This window comes from Molossus molossus, unplaced genomic scaffold (assembly GCF_014108415.1).
Source record: "Molossus molossus isolate mMolMol1 unplaced genomic scaffold, mMolMol1.p scaffold_m16_p_4, whole genome shotgun sequence".
NCBI lineage: Eukaryota > Metazoa > Chordata > Mammalia > Chiroptera > Molossidae > Molossus > Molossus molossus.
In genome coordinates this window covers 75,175,641-75,189,331 of record NW_023425377.1, presented here as the reverse complement: position 1 = coordinate 75,189,331, position 13,691 = coordinate 75,175,641, and positions in this window count along the sequence as shown.

Below are 13,691 nucleotides of genomic sequence, written 5' to 3'. Positions count from 1 at the left end.
ACGAACAGACCAATAACAACTCAGGAAATTGAAGATGTAATCAAGACTCTCGCAGCAAACAAAAGCTCAGGCCCAGATGGCTTCATAGGGGAGTTTTACAGAACATTCAAAGAAGAACTAATACCCATTCTTCTCAAACTATTTCAAAAAATTTAAGAAGAAAGGCTTCCAAACTGTTTTATGTGGCCAGCACAATCCTAATTCCAAAACCAGAATAAGACACTATAAAGAAAGAAAACTACAGACCAATATCTCTGATGAACATAGATGCCAAAATCATGAAAAAAATAAATACTAGCAAATCAAATCCAGCAATACATCAAAAAAATTATTCACCATGACCAAGTGGGATTCATCCCAGGGATGCAAGGCTGGTACAATATTCTCAAATTGATGAAAGTGATACGTCACATAAACAAAATGAAAGATGAAAATCATATGATCATATCAATAGATGCTGAAAAAGCATTCAACAAAATCCAGCAATCATTTTTGATAAAAACACTCAGCAATTTGTGAATATAGGGATCATATCTCAACATAATAAAGGCCATATATGAAAGACCTAAAGCCAACATCATACTCAATGGACAAAAACTAAAAGCATTTTTCTTAAGAACAGGATCGAGGCAAGGATGCCCACTTTTGCCACTCTTATTTAACATAGTACTGGAAGTCTTAGTCACAGCAATCAGACAGGGAGAAAAAATAAAAGGGATCCAAATTGGAAAGGAGGAAGTGAAACTCTCATTATTCACAGATGACATGCTATTATACATATAAAAAAAACCCAAAGACTCCATCAAAAACCTACTAGTCTTAATAAATAAATTTGGCAAAGGAGCAAGCTATAAAAAATTGATGTCAAGAAATCGGTGACATTCTTTTACAACAATGATGAACTCACAGAAAGAAAAACTAAAAATCAATCCCACTTACCATCACAGCAAAAAAAATAAGATACCTAAGAATAAACTTAACCAAAATAAAGGACCTGTTTGCAGAAAATTACAGGACATTGAAAAAAGAAATAGAGGAAGATAAAAGTGGAAGCATATACCTTGTTCATGGATTGGAAGAATTAACATCAATTAAATGTCCATACTACCCAAAGAAATCTATAGATTCAATGCAATCTCCATCAAAATACCAACGACATACTTCTCAGAACTAGAACAAATACTTCAAAAGTTTATATAGAACCAAAAAAGACCCCACCCCACATAGCCACAGCAATCTTGAAAAAGAAGAAAAAGGTAGGTGGCATCACAGTATCGAATATCAGGTTATACTACAAACCTACTGTAATCAAAACAGCCTGGTACCGGCACAAGAACAGGCACATAGATCAATGGAATAGAACATAGGACCCAGAAATGCACCCAAAACATTATGCTCAATCAATATTTGACAAAGGTGGCAAGAGCATACAGTGGAGTAAAGACAACCTCTTTAATTAATGGTGTTGGGAAAATTGGACAGCTAGATGCAAAAAAAAAAAAAAAAAAGAAAAGAAACTACACCATCAACTTACATCCTACACAAGAATAAACTCAAAATGGATAAAAGACTTAAATGTGACTCACAAATCCATAAAAATCCTAGAAGAAAATGTAGGCAACAAAATTTCAGACATCATATGCAGCAGAATTTTCACAGATGCATCACCTAAGGCAACAGAAGCAAAGGAAAAAATGAACACATGGGACTACATCAAACTCAAAAGTTTCTGCACAGCAAAAGATACAACCCCTAAAATGGAAAGGCAATCCACTGTATGTGAGAACATAATTGCCAATGATACATCAGATAAGGGGGAAATTTTCAAAATATATAGAGTACTCATAAAGCTCAACAAAAGGAAAAAAGGAACCCAATTTAAAAAAATGGGCAGAGGAAGTAAATAGATACCTCTCCAAACAGGACATACGTATAACCAAGAGACATATGAAAAAGTGTTCAACATCACTAATTATCAGAGAGATGCAAATTAAAACAACAATGAGGTATCACCTCACACCTGTCAGAAAATGGCCGCCATTAACAAATCAACAAACAAATGTTGGCGAGGGTAGGGAGAAAAGGGAATTCTAGTACACCAGTGGTGGGAATGCACACTGGTGTAGCCACTATGAAAAACACTATGGTGTTACCTCAAAAAATTAAAAATTGAACTTCCATTTGACCCAGTGATCCCACTTCTAGGAATATACCCTAAGAAGCCTGAAACACCAATCAGAAAAAATATATGTACCCCCATGTTCATAGCAGCACTATTTACAATAGCTAAGATCTGGAAACAGCCCAAGTGTCCATCGGTAGACGAATGGATAAAAAAGCTGTGGTACATATACACAATGGAGTACTATGCAGCTGTAAGAAAGAAAGATATCTTATCCTTTGAGACTAAATGGAGGGGTCTGGAAAGTATAATCTAAGTGAAACAAGCCAAACAGAGAAAGACAAGTATCATATGATCTCACTTATTTGTAGAATATAATCAACATAACAGACTAAAGAACAGGGTAGTCCAGAGATGTGGAAGTAGGGTACACACTGATAATCCTCAGAAAAGGGAATTGGGGGTAAATAGATAAACCACAGAACTTGTATGAGTGTATGCATAACCAATGGAAATGGACAACAAAGCTAGGGACAGGGCGGGGAGGGAGGGGAAGGAGGGTGTCAATGGGGGAAAACGGAGAAACATCTGTAACAAAATTAAATTTAAAAATAAATAAATAAATTAAAATAAAATAAAAAATGGGCAGAAGATATGAATAAATATTTTTCTAAATAAAACATACAGATGGCCAAAAGATACATAAAGAATTGATTGATCCAAGTTGGAAAAAGAGTAGGTGCAAGGTACAATCACCTCTTCCCAGGATAAAATGAATTACAAGTAAAATAGAGAACAGTCACTCTGGACAGTTTGGTTTAGCGGTTAAAGCGTCAGCCTGCAGACCAAAGAGTCATAGGTTCGATTCCAGTCAAGGGCATATACCTTGGTTATGGTTTGGTCCCCAGCCCTGGCTGGGGTTATGCGGGAGGCAACCAATCTATGTGTTTCTCTCACATGCATCTCTCTCTATCTCTCTCTCCCTCTCTCTGTCTGTCTTTCTGTCTATCTCTCTGTCCCCCCCTCTCTCCCTCACCCTCTCCCACTCCTTTTCCCTCTTCCTCTCTCTCCCTCCCACTCTGTCTAAAGATAAATGGAAAATTATATCCAGGTGAGGATTTAAAAATAATGGAATAAAACTGTTTTCAGTATCTTGAGCAGAAATGAACCCCAAGACTCTGATTTTGTCTTCTCTTAAAATTGAGTACATTGATTATAATGGAGGAAAAAGTGGGCAGTTGAAGTGAATGAAATGCAAGAGCAAGGACAAGAGAGAGATCTGCCCTAAATTATCACATTTCAATACTTTCATATATCTTTGCCTGTGCTCTCAGCCATCCTTTCTATAGTTGATGTAGCAAATGCTACCTACTGCTCTCCACTGTGGTCTACCAGAAAACTCAATAGGGAAGAGCATTATGAGCAGGGGGTTCCCATCAGGAATGACAGGGAACTGAAATGAGTGTTTGCAGTGACAGAGAAGACTGGCCAGAGGCCCTGTATCTGGAGTCAGTCTGCCCAGATTCAAACCTGGCTTCAACTCTTTCTAACTCATGACCTGGTATAAGTTACATCAAATGCTATGCTCCTTTCATTTTATGTACAAGAATGATAATGTTTCCATGTATTATTCAGGTAGGACTTATATGTTGCAGGTTATTGGTCAGAGAATTTCTTCATTTCCTTGACACATGGGCCTCTTGATAGGGCAGCTCACAATATGGCAGTGCGTTACATCAACTTGGAGAGCAAAAGTGGGACAGCAGGAAGAGAGCAAGATATTCTTCACCCTATTTTAAGAAGTGACTCTCCCTCATTTCTTCCACACTTTCATTGTTGGAAGCATGCCACTATGTCCAGCTCAAACTCAGTGAGGAGGAAAACACAAGGACATAAATACCAGGAGTTGGGGATCATTGAAAGCATCTCAGATACTGCTTATCACTTAGGCATAATCTGTACAAGGACTTTGTTCTTCTAGACTCAGATCATGTTCATCTGCTTTCCAGCATACTCCTGAATTCATTACACCATAAAAATTTTTTGGAGACAACCTGGCAAATGGGTAGAACTTACTCTCCATTGGAAAATTCTGAAGACCTCACTATACTACTTCTGGTCACACAGTCTCAAGTAGACCCTTGGTTTCTGTTATACCAGGAGAGTTCCTCCATCAGCACCAGGCCAATTTGCAGCCATTCCACAGACATATTGGACAAATGTCCCCAGCAGTTTTGATTTCTGTTAACTAGAAAGGCATCAACTCACTCCAAAGTCTATTTTATTTCTATGTATTTGTGTCCTCAGCTCTTGAAAACTATAATAAAATGTGGTTTGGGGTTTTCTGTTTTTGTTCTTTTTTTTTTCCCTAATAAATAAAGTGGGATGTATCTGGATAGTAGTGAGTTGTAACCATCTAAATCCTATCCATGCAGGCTTCCTGATTCAGAGATCTTTTCCTGAGGAATGTGGAGATTGGTTTGTCATTAAGTAATATAAAGAAAAATTTAGATGCCAGTTCATAGAACTCAAAAGGAACCCAAAGATTAAGTAATCATGACAGAAGATGGGAAGCATCATAATAAACTCAAATTTTAACCAGACCATTACTAGTGAGAAGAAAGAACTGCCCTTTGCTGACAATAGTGTCCTTTTCAGTTCTAGAGTAATATAAAAAAAAAAAGATAAATTTAATGTGATAGCTTGGTAACTTTATGACCCCCAGGCATCATTAGAGAACACAGCAACTATAAATATGATATCACCACTGATTTTCCAGGTGTATGCCCATGGTCAAGACACATCATTTACAACCACCTTTCTTTCTGAGCATATTTTGCAATATTCCAGTTGCAGACACCTCACAAAATATTTGTCTACTCCATATCACAGTACCAGTCAGAGTTCAGTCAAGAAAAGAAACCAATCAGGCATTCTGATGAAGAAAATTTCATACAGGGAATTGCTGAAAGTGTTATTTGAGGACTAAAAGACAAAGGAGAACAAACCAGTAACAGCAATCCAAGTGAAGAAAGAAGATACCACACAAAAGACTTAGATAGTGTTAAGGGAAAAGTTGAGTTTTTAGAACATACTGAATTTTTCTACCACTATTGAAAGTATGTAAGATGAACACAAGATGGAAAATAAAGCAGTGATTTCAAGAGCCTCATTCCAGCATCACAAAGCATAGAAATGTATGTTTGGAGCAGAAAGAAAATAGCTTCATAATAAACACATAAACTCAGGTGTATAATATTGAAAGAGGGGATTGGAAGAAACATTATCAGTAATAATTGGAAAAACATATTGCCTACTGCTACAGTAGGCTCTTTGTATCTCTTTCTTCTTTGAGTTCTGATCTCTTTAGAATCTTTAGCATTTATCCATGAACAGTTAAGACCCAAGACATAAATGCCAATTTTGAAAGAAAGATTTGACTTAGATTAGTTCTCAAACTTAGCTAAACAGCACAACCAGGATGCTTTTTAAAATCCTCATGCTCAGGTCATACCCCTGTTCAATTAAATAAGAATAACTCATAATGAGACTGGGTAATCAGTATTTTTAAGCTTCTAAGATGATTTCACTAGAAGCCAAGGCTGAGAACCAGAGATAGGCACCTCACACATACCTGCATAAACAGAGTTGATAGATGATAAATTTGTATGGAAAATCTACATAACTGTCAAAAAGGTGCACATTTTACATAATAAAGAGTTGTTGATCATTCTGGGACACCAATATTAAACAACATAAGTTTCTGTTGATATAAGATTCAGTCAGGCAGTGATTATGATATACAAAGGAACCCAGAATGCTCCCCAGTCCCGTTACACACATACCAAAGGAAGCAATATTCAAATGTTAAGGAAGAAGAGGAATGAAAACCACAAAAATGGTGTTATGAGAGAGGCAGGATTTGCAGGTCTTCATATTTAGTTTTGCTGCATTTTCAAATCTATGCTTCAGATGAATGGCACAAGTACTGAGATCAGATTGTTTTGCAGAGGATCTTCTGCATGGCCCTTTTGATGCCCCTATACTTAGTCTGTAGATAAAGGGGTCCAGCATGGGGGTGACCACAGTGTATACCACCAAGGCCACTGAATCCTTCCTTGGAGAAAGTAGAACGGTGGGACTGAGGTACACCCCAAGGTCTGCTACATAAAATAAACAAGTGACAAGTGAGAGCCACAGGTGAAGATGGTTTTATACTTCCCACTTGATGATGGGACTCTCAGAATGAAGGAAACAATTTTAAAGCAAGAGAAAAAATAACTGAGATAAGGAGAAAATACAGGACTTTGTCATTGGTGAAGGTGTCACACAGGCAACATTGATGAATTGAAACGAGTCACAGAAGAAATTAGAAATTTTCACATCCTTGAAGTAGTGAGTTGTAACATGATTGAATTGTGCATCTAGGAAACCAAGTGGATCATGAAAAATGACACCTAAAAAAACAAGCCACAGAGACATAGATCATAATAACTAAGTAGTGCAGACAGGGCACAGGCAGTGGATGACTTTGTACCTCCAGAGAGGCCCCAGAGCCAGTGCACCTGATGGACAACTTTAGACCTTAGCAGATTACAACCTTACCACCTCCATGAGTGACACACTCAAGGAGCAGACTCAGTGAGCACCAAAATTCCACTGAAGCAAGTCCTGCGTTTTTGGGTCAACGCCTGCAGAGCAGCTCTTCTACTGTAATCACAGCCAATCCTCACAGCCGATTGGCCTGGGGGTTAGTCCTTGTCAGTGATGCTTTCAGCAATCAAGGTTCAACTACAACAACATAGAGCATGCACGCAGTCCTCAAAAGGGCACCCTGGAATGCCCAGCTCAGCTGACTGGGGAGGCTGTGCCAGTGGACCTCACAAGACACCTACCACGCAAGGCCACTCTACCAGGTCTGGGATACTTGGCAGATCTACCTAATATATAGAAACAAACATAGGAAAGCAACCAAAATTCAGAGACAAAGAAACATCACAAATGAAAGAACAGGAGAAAGCTGCAGAAAAAGAACTAAATGAAATGGAAAAAGCAAATTATTTAATACAGAGTTCAAAACAATGGTTATAAGGATGCTCAAAGAACTCAGTGAGAACTTCAAGGAACTTACTGAGAAATTCAACAGCGTGAAAAATGATTTAGGAACCATAAAAAAGAACCAGTCAGAAATCAAGAATACACTAACTGAAATGATGAATAATTTACAGAGAATCAACAGTAGACTGGAGGACTCCGCTAATCAAATCAGCAATTTGGAATATGAGAAAACAAAACACGTTCAATCAGAACAGCAAAAATAAAAAAGAATTAAAAAATATGAAGATAGTGTAATAAAACTCTGGGACAACTTCAAATATACCAACATTACGTCATGGGGGTGCCAGAAGGAGGAGAGAAGGAGAAAAAAATTGAAAAACTATTTGAAAAAATAATAACAGAAAAATTCCCTTACCTGATGAAATAAATAGACATACAAGTCTAGGATGCCCAGAGGGGCCTTAACAAGATCAATCTAAAGAGGCCCACATGAAGACACATAATTGAAATGCCAAAGATTAAAGACAAAGAGAAAAAATCTTAAAAGCAGCAAGAAAAAAGCAATTAGTTAACTACAAGGGAGCTCCCATAACACTTCCAGCTGATTTTCAACTGGAAATTCTGCAGGCCAGAAAGGAGTGGAAAAAATTATTCAAAATGATGAAAAGCTAGGACCTTCAATCAAGATTAAACTACCCCACAAAGCTATCATTTTGAATTAAAGTTCAGATATAGAGTTTCCCAGACAAGAAAAAGCTAAAGGAGTCCATCAACACCAAACTAGTATTACCTAAAATGTTAAAGGGTCTTCTTTAAAAAAGAAAGAAAGAAAGAAAGAAAGAAAGAAAGAAAGAAAGAAAGAAAGAAAGAAAGAAAGAAAGAAAGAAAGAAAGAAAGAAAGAAAGAAAACATATGAACAATAAAATAAACTGGCAATAGAGACATATCTATCAAAAATTCAGTCTAAAAATCTAAATAAACAAGCAGAACACAAACAGACTCAGATACAGAGAACATATTGACAATTGTAAGATGAAAGACGGGTTGGGGGAATGAATGAAAAAAACGAAGGGATTTTGAAGTACAAATTAGTACTTATAGTATAGTCATGGTGATCTAAAGTAAAACATGGGGAATACATTCATAATATTCTATTAACTAGGTATGGTGGCAGATAGTTATGAAATTTTATGAGATGATCACTTAGTAAGTTTTATAATGTCTAATCACTGGGGTATACACTAATATAGTATTGTATGTCAACTGTAATTGAACAATAAAATCATTTAATAAAAAGAAACCATCAATAAAATCAAAAGGGAACTCACTGTATGGGAAAATATTTTGCAATGATACATCTGATAAGGGGTTAATTTCAAAAATATGTAAAGAACTTATACAACTCAACACCAGGAAGACAAAAATACAATTTAAAAAAATTATCAAAGGACCCAAATAAACACTTCTCCAAAAAGAGCATAAAAAGGGCCAATAGCCCTGGCCGGTTTTGCTCAGCGGTTGGAGCGTTGGCCTGCGGACTGCTAAGGGCATGTACCAAAAAAAAAAAAAAAAAGGGCAATAGACATATGATAAAATGTTCAGTGTCACTAATCATCAGATACAAATTAAAGCCACAATGAGATATCACTTCACACCTGCCAGAATGGCTACCATCAATAAATTAACAAACGATAAGTGCTGGCAAGTATGTGGTGAAAGGGGAACCCTAGTGCACTGTTGATGGGGAATGCAGACTGTTGCAGCCACTGTGTATGAACATTCCTAAAAACATTTACAAGGGGAACTGCCTTTTGACCTAGCAGTCCCACTTCTGGAAATATATCTTAAGAGTCCTCAAACACTAATTCAAAAGGATGTATATACCCCTATGTTCATTGCAGTATTATTTACAATAGCTAAGATATGAAAGCAACATAAATGCCCATCAATGGATGAGTGGATAAAGGAGTGGTGGTATATATATAATGGAATATTACTCCAACATACAAAAGAATGACCCTTTACCATTGGTGACAACATGCATGGACCTAGAGGGTATTATGTTAAGTGAAATAAGTCAGTCAGAGAAAGAAAAATACCATATGATTACTCTTATATGTGGAATCTTAAGAACAAAATAAAGAACAAATGGAACAGAAACAGAATCACAAATACAGAGAAGAAACTTATAGTTGCAACATGGGAGAGGGTCTTGGGGGTTGGGAGAAAAAGGTGATGGAATTACGAAGTATAAATTGGTTGTTACAAAGTAATTATATGGATGTAAAAACAGCATATGGATTATAGCCAAATATTGTAATAATTATGTATGGTGCCAGGTTGGTACTAAACCAAACACAGGTGTCACTTTATAAATTATATAAATGCCTAACCATTATGCTGTACACTTGAAACTAATATACAATATTGAATGTTAACTGTAATGGAAAAATAAAAAAGATTTAAAGCTTTTTTGTGAGGCTAACAGAAAAATATTGATTTAAATGTCCCTATGGATGGACAATAAAGAATGCTGTGCTTATTGCCCAGATCCTTCTTCAGGCCTAAGGGCTTCTTTTTCAAGGTACAAGGAGTGCAGCTATCTAACAGCACTGAGTTCTCTGTGCAGATAGCCCTCACCTAAAGGAAGCTGTCTCACCCAGGAGACACCACTCAGATCTCTTGCTAGGGGGAGCATAACAAACCAATGACATTTGCATTCACCACTGTATTAAAAAAATAAACACTTTATCTTTATTGTTCAATGTATTACACATGTCCCTCTTTTTCCCCCCTTTGACCTCCTCTTCTCCAATCCCGTCCCCCTCCTGCTTTTCCCACATTATTGTCTGTGTCTATTGGTTATGGACATATGCATATAAGTTCTGTGGTTTCTCCCCCCCTCCATGACTCCTCCCTTCCCTTTGAGGTTAATCAGTCTAACAACCAATTTGTTCTTCTCTAATCCCCTCATCATTTTTACCCAACTCCCCTCCCATCTGATAACCAACAAAAACTTCTCTGTATCTATGAGTATTTTTCTGTTCTCCTTGCTCATTTTGTTTGTAGATTCAACTGTTGATAGATATATATTTATTGCCATTTTATTGTTAATATTTTTTTATCTTCTTCTTCAAGAAAATCCATTAACATTTCATACAATACTGGTTTGGTAGTGATGAACTCCTTTAGCTTTTTCCTGACTGCAAAACTCTTTATACGGCCATCAATTCTAAATAATAGCTTTGCAGATAGAGTAATCTTGGTTGTAGGTCCTTGCTTTTCATCACTTTAAATATTTCTTGTCGATCCCCGCTGGCCTGCAAAGTTTCTTTTGAGAAACTAGTTGACAGCCTTATGGGAGCTCCATTGTAAGTAACTAACTGCTTTTCTCTTGCTGCTTTTAAGATTCTCTTTTTGTCTTTAACATTTTGCAATTTGATGATGATGTGTCTTGGTGCGGATCTCTTTGGGTTCATCTTGTTTGGGACTCTTTTTGCTACCTGGACTTGTATGTCTGTTTCCTTCACCAAGTTAGAAAATTTTCTGTCATTATTTTTTCAAATAGGTTTTCAATTTCTTGCCCTCTCTCTTCTTCTGGCACTCCCATGATAAAAATGTTGGTATGCTTGACGTTATCCCAGAGGCTCCTTACACTATCCTCATTTTTTGGATTCTATTTTCTTTTTGCTGCTCTGATTGGGTGTTTTTTGCTTTCTTATATTCCAAATCGATGGTTTGTTTCGTGGCTTCACCTACTCTATTATTGTTTCCCTGCAAATTATTATTTTTTCAGTTAGTGCATTCTTCATTTCTGACTGGTCCTTTACTATGCTTTTAATACCCTCACTAAGTTCATTGAATGTCCATATAAGCAGTGCTTTGAACTCTGCATCTGTTATATTGCTTATCTCCATTGTATTTAGTTCTTATCCTAGAATTTTGTTCTGTTCTTTCATTTGGGACATGTGTTTTTGTCTCCTCATTTTAGCTGCCTCCCTGTATTCGTTTCTATGTATTAGGTAGAGTTGCTATGTCTTTTAGGCTTCCTAGGGTGGTCTGTTGTAGTAGGTGTCCTGTAGGATCCAGTGGCCCAGCCTCCCTGATCACCCTTCTGGGCCCTCAAGGTGCACCCCTCACGTGGACCTTACACCCTTCTGTTGTAATTGAGTCTTGATTGCTGCTGGCAGTCAATGGGAGCATTTTACTGAGGCTGATCAGCTGCAAGGACTGGCTATGCCCACTAATCACTGACCTCTGACTACCTTGAATGGTCACCACACAGAGCAAGACTTATTGCAGCAGTACTCCGGTAAACATTTCTTGAGTGTGTCACTTGTGGAGGTGGTTTGGGAAGTCTGAAGCTGTCCATTGGTTGTGCTGGCTCTGGGGAAAAGTCAGCCACTGCCTGTGTTCTACCCAGGGCCTCAGGCATAAGCTACAGAGCAATCTGCTGATGGCTACTTCTTATGCTTTCACCACTGTATTTGCACTGAGGTTGCTCTTGTGCTGCTCCTGGTCACCCACTAAGAACAGCAGGTGTCAGTACATACCCATTGCCATAGTCACACAATGACACTGATGACCCCGATTAGTTACCCCTTACAGAATAGTGATTCCTCTTCTTCTCATGAAGAATCTGGAGAACCAAGCAGCAGTAGAGCTTCAAGTTCAATGTCACTTTTCCCATATGATTGGAAGTATATCTCCATTGGAGTTAAGACCTCTAAACCTGCAGAGACCAGAGTTGTGGAGATCTGAACCGCAACCTTCCCAAGTTACTCAAGGGATGTGTTGATAGAAGGGGCCAGCTCTAATTCCAACATTGGCTTTATGGACCAACATATTCTATAAACTAAAGACATAGCACACTATGCTTGTCAGTGACTTAGAGTGGATGTTGCATCCTGTAGCATATGTAGTCAGTACTTCCTGTGTATTGAAATACCTGCATTAAACCTGAACATTCTCTTTTAAAGTGAACCTGTTCTTATGTCTTCCAATAAAGTTTTTCTTAAACCCTCTCAAATTTCAACTCTCTTTACACTATGCTTTATATTCTCTCCTCACTTTTTCCCACAAACATGAAATGTGGTTTATATTAGTCACCTATATTTCCCCAAGACTCACTCTTCAACCCACTCTACCTGGATTATTTCTGTCTGTACCCCTCTATTTAAAGGTAGTAAGTGGAGACCTTATTGATGTCAACAGAGGATTCATGTCACCTGAAAATGTCAAAAATATTTATTTGATTGGTCCTTTCAACAGGACCAAATTATTTAACAACTCTGCCTTTCTTTTAAAAAACCTCTTTGCTTCCATGACATTCTGGACACCGATCAATCCATGAAATCTCCAAAGGTTCTTCAAGAGAAGAACATCTAAGAAAGTTGGTTTCTGGTTTTGGTTCCTGACTGAGGCAATTTAACATTCCTTAGGAGACACCTTGTCACTTTAAGTCAGACAGAAGAAAGAAGAGTTTTTGCTTGCAGGAAATAAATTGATCTTCCCCTTTCATGCTTGTACAGAAGAAACATTAGATGAAATTTTCTCATTCTAGTATCTTTTCACCCAATGGGATCTGAATTGTTTGGAGAGTGAGAAGACAATAAAACAATTTTTTTAATGAGGAGCTCTGAGATTTCAACCCTTGAGACCCTGGAAACTTTAAACTTGCTCATTTTGCCCCTTTCCTGAATTCTCTGATCTCAACTAAATAAGAATTCAGATGGGCTTCCCAGAGACAGAACATGGAGCCAACAGAAAGCTTCAGTGATATCCTTCAGGGAGGGTCACAGTGAGGGCTGGTGGAATGAAAAGTAAATGAGACAATGGGGGTATTGGGCTTTACCTGGAAAAATTAGACTGTGACAGTCCTGAACTATATGTTTTCCAACAATGAATTCCCTGTATTTTGAAGGTATTTTACTTTCCCCTAAAGCATTTCCTCTTAGCCTTTGCTCTGATTCCTTCTCTTTCCCTCTTTGGAGTCCAGAACCTCTCAACAATATGAATTGTTTTCTGGAGAATCTTCATCTCTTTTCTAATCTTTTCCTTATCGGTAAGGTTCCTCTCAATTTCGACGTGCAAGCACCTATTTATTAACTACTCACTGGAAATCTACTATGTGTGAGGTACTCTCTATTTTGTTCCTAATGTGATTGGGTTTCTTTCTTATATTTCTGGTTTTGCAGCAGATTAACTCACTGATGTCACTTACTAGTTCTATATTCATGTTATTGTTGTTTCACCTTAACATCCACAATATTATCTACAAATAATATAATTATTTCTGATGTTCAATACTCAGGCTAATTTCCTTTTCTCATGTTACCAATCTCTTTAAATGTTTAGCAGAATATCAAGTGATTAAAAATAGAGTCGACTGCAATGATCTGTTCATGAATTGAACACAAATATTTTTGTGCATTAATGTAGAATATCCTGTTGTCTACAGATTTAAAACAACTATTGTTTGAGTTAAGAAATTGCCATTGGTTTCTTTATT